Source organism: Mastomys coucha, unplaced genomic scaffold, assembly GCF_008632895.1.
Source record: "Mastomys coucha isolate ucsf_1 unplaced genomic scaffold, UCSF_Mcou_1 pScaffold22, whole genome shotgun sequence".
Lineage (NCBI taxonomy): Eukaryota > Metazoa > Chordata > Mammalia > Rodentia > Muridae > Mastomys > Mastomys coucha.
This window is the reverse complement of record NW_022196905.1, coordinates 25949548-25953496: the sequence shown is the minus strand read 5'-3', so window position 1 is coordinate 25953496 and position 3949 is coordinate 25949548.

Sequence of the window (3949 nt, the reverse complement as noted above, 5' to 3'; positions counted from 1 at the left end):
CCAGAGGTTACTTATTCACGAACTCTGTGAAGTGTTCTGTGACTCCTCCGTAAGGTTGGATTCTTATGGGTCAATGTTAGCTCCTTGATGTTAGCTTCTCCAGGGTTGTGCAAGCTATCCAACTTTCCCTTGACAGGATCATATTTCACAAGAACCTTGCTCATTGAGCACCTACCGCATACAGAACATGTGTGGATTCCACACTTTCATTATCAGAGGCCTGGGCTAGGTATCCAAACACACTCTGAGTGTAAAATGGGAATACCAGCCAGCACTGTGCGCACTCTGAAGAGCTTAAACATGTAGAATATTGCTGTGTCTGGGGCCATGAACTTGTAATGACACCTATCCAGGAGGCTGAGGCAGGAGGATCACCAAAAGCAAGACTCCTCTGGACTACAGAGTGAATTCAAGGCCTGCTTGAGAACTTTAGACTTTGTTCCAAAGTAAGAAGAGAGACATACATAGCTCAGTGGTAGAGAAGTTTCCTAGCACTCTGGGTTCAAATCTTAGTAACAAACCCTCTTAAACAAACAAACAAACAAACAAGCAACAGCCAGAGTCTTGGGACTTGGTCTATCTCAAAACAGAAAGGTGGGGAAAACTAGGGGGGCGGGGCTAGGCAGAGATATCGTGAGCCACTCCTCAGTCAGGCATCTGGTTGATGCTATGGAGACTCATTCCAACACAACTAACAACTGCTTAAGGCCATTCTCTTCCCCAGCTATAAACATGTTTTCTAGAATTCTTACTAGAAGCCCCATTTACAGAGATAGGACCCTGCCACAGGTGCTAACTGCTATTGCCCCCCCCCCCCCCAGGCATCCATACCTACATATGGACAGAGTTTCTTTGTGTAGCCCTGGCTGTCCTGGAACTCACTCTGTAGACCAAGCTGGCTTCCAACTCAGAGATCCACCTGCTTCTGTCTCCCAAGTATTAGGATTAAAGGCGTGTGGCACCACTGTCCAGTTCTGGTCTCTTAACGCTCATGCTTAAACGTACATTAAAATCATTAGGAAGACCTCTAACTTGGCTTTGTAAAATAGCTAGTCCTGAAATTATTTTCAGAGTGGAAGCCACAAACTTAGGGTTGTCTTGATTCAAGTTCCCTAAAAGATTAGGGGAATTCCTCAGGCTGTCAAGGGTGGCAGCTAGGGAGCCCCTCATTGCTGGCAAAAACAGCTCCATTACAATCAGCACTTTGAGGGGGAATCTCTGGGGTTATGTTCAATCCAGATGACAGGAGATGAGGAATCGTAAGGCACAGGCCCCGTGGCTTCTGCTAAGCGTCTTGAATGCTAAGGTCCACAGCCTCCTCCTAAGTCCCAGGATAAGTAGCTGTGATGAGGCTCCATTCAGCCAGGTAGCACCAGCAGTCAGTCAGTGTCCTATCTGCCACAGATATCACTAATTTTGGGAATCCCCACACCCACACTGCCATAGAAACTGTCAGAAGGCGAAACCCAGCTCTCCTACAGGGTAGAAGAGCTGAACGAGGTGTCTCCCGGTCCAGCGGAGAAAGCTCTGCTGACTCCCTGCCCTAGTGCAGGGAGGTCCAGCTTCCTGGAAGCAGGGAAGGCCAGGCCGGGGAGACAGCCGTTGGTGGAGGGGGCTGGGCATGAGGTCAGGCCCACGTCAGCCCTTCTCTCTTTCTCTTAACGTGGCTGGGAAGAGGCTGCTGAGCGGGTGCCAGCCACAGAGGAGGTCTGTCCCTTGCTTTGGGGCCAGACCACAGGCAGCCATGCTGGGCCTCAGCCAGGCCCGGGGGAGGGGCGTTCTCAGCCCCCAGCTCCTCTCTGTCTGGGCTTCGGGACCCCTCCCCATCCCAGATCTCAGCAGCGGTCCAGGGCTCTTCCAAGCAGGTGAGGTCATTGTCTCCACCAGACCAGCCTGACGTAAAGAAGTCAGCCACCCACATGGCAGGATGCATACGCCCGGGTGCCCCTCTCTCCGTGGCAGCTCTGGGCCCCTGACTCTCTCCAAGGGACCTGCAGGAATCCACCCCAACACCTGCTGGGGGTAGAGGTGGGTGGGCTGAGAAAGAAAGAAAAGATGGACTGTAGGACCCTCAGAGCCGGCCTATGTCCTGCAGAACAAGCCCGAGTGAACCTGGAGTCGATTTGAACAGACAGGTTCTGGAACCCTTCCTTTCAGCATCGTTATATGCATGCCCACGGGACTCTACTTTGCTCATGACTTGGCATGAGCAAACCCTTAACTCTGTGTTTAGGGTTTCCCAATACTGTCTGGTTGGATTCTGAATCCTAGAAGATTCTCAGGGAATGCTTAGGGAGATCTGAGGCCTTTGGGCCAGGGCAGGTAGCCCTCAAGCCCAGAACAGGCAAAATCAGGAATTCTTATCCCTCACCAGGATTCTTGGCACTCAGGAGATATTTTTAGCTGGCACACAGCACTTCTGGGGGACCCTGACTTCTAATGGTCAAGGCCAATGCTGGGATGCTGCTTAGGTATATACCACAACGCTCTGAGAAGTCCTTATCTGTCAAGAATCATCCTTCTGCTACTGCAGGGAGAAGAATATATAATAGTATAAATAAAACTATAACCATAATATAAATAAGTAGCAATGAATGAATATAATAAGTATATAGTAGTATAATAAAACTATAACCATAATATAAATAATAAACATACAATAGCAATATAAATAAATCTATAACAATAATGTAAATTATTGTAATAATTGTAAATTATCTACAAATCTACCCACCAACCAGCCACCTCTCATCATCTTGCCCTATCTATTCTACTCAGCAGTCACAGTGACACTTGAGACGCGACTCCAGCCCTCCAGTCTCCCTGTCACAATTTGGCTGTGGATCTGTTTGTGCACATACATGCTCTCCTACAGATACACACATGAATATGCATGGTAATTAGAGAAGTCACCACTGTCACCTTTGCACATAGAGTTGGGGTGGCCCTGGGACCTGCATGAGCAGGGCAGGCAGTTCTTTATCCTCCCTGGAGTGAGCTTCCTTGTTGCCAGGACTCTAGAGGCAGCAGCACTGCACTCTCTGAGCTTTGGCCATCAGATCATGAGGTGAAGCTGGTGTGACCTGGCACAGGCTTCGGGGCCCCAACTGTCCTGGCTTAGTCTCTGACCCTGACTAGCTCTGAGGGCTAGGACTCCTCATATTCTGAGTTCCCATTTCCTTATATGTAAAATGGTGGACCCTGCTCAACTCCCAGGCTGCTGTTAAGACAACGAGAAAACACATGTGATGTCACCTACATAGAGGCATTCCACGAGAATGGTTGTTCTTTTCATTTTCCTTGGATTTTCAAGCCAGCTCAGTCTACACGAGGTCTGTCAGCTCTGGATGTCCCACTAGGCTAGGGTTGCATATAAAGCACATTTCAATGTAGCTGAGTATCCTGAATTTTGAGAATGCATCTTTCTGTCTAGCTAGTTCTCGCAAATAGGCCTTGTCTGGCTCTATTGTTGTTTTTGTTTTTGTAAATAAAGCTTTATTGGAACATAGCCAGCCCACTAATTTAAATATCTCTGTTTTGGGGGCTATGCTAGAGATGGTGGTGGTGACAGACGCTATGACAGTCCATGAGGCTTGTAATAGTTGGTATCTGACCTTCTGCAGAAGAAGTTGGAAATCTGTGTCTGGAAATACTTGCTCAAGAGTGATTGGTCTGTGAGCTGGACCTGTGGAGTAAGTGCTCCTCAATTAGGGCAGAGAAAGAGCTATGCATGGGAAACAGAGGACACTCCATCACCCTGGAGATACAGCTTGAAGAAGTTGGGCAAAGCCCTGACCTGGGGGAGGGGAGGGGGAGGGTAACCTGGGTTCTAGACCTCTGGATCATCACTGACTTTGGAAATGACCTTCACAAAATCTATTTACATCCTTCATTAGTTTAATATGTGCTTATGAAATTTGCATTATGTTCAAGATGTCGGCTGCACACA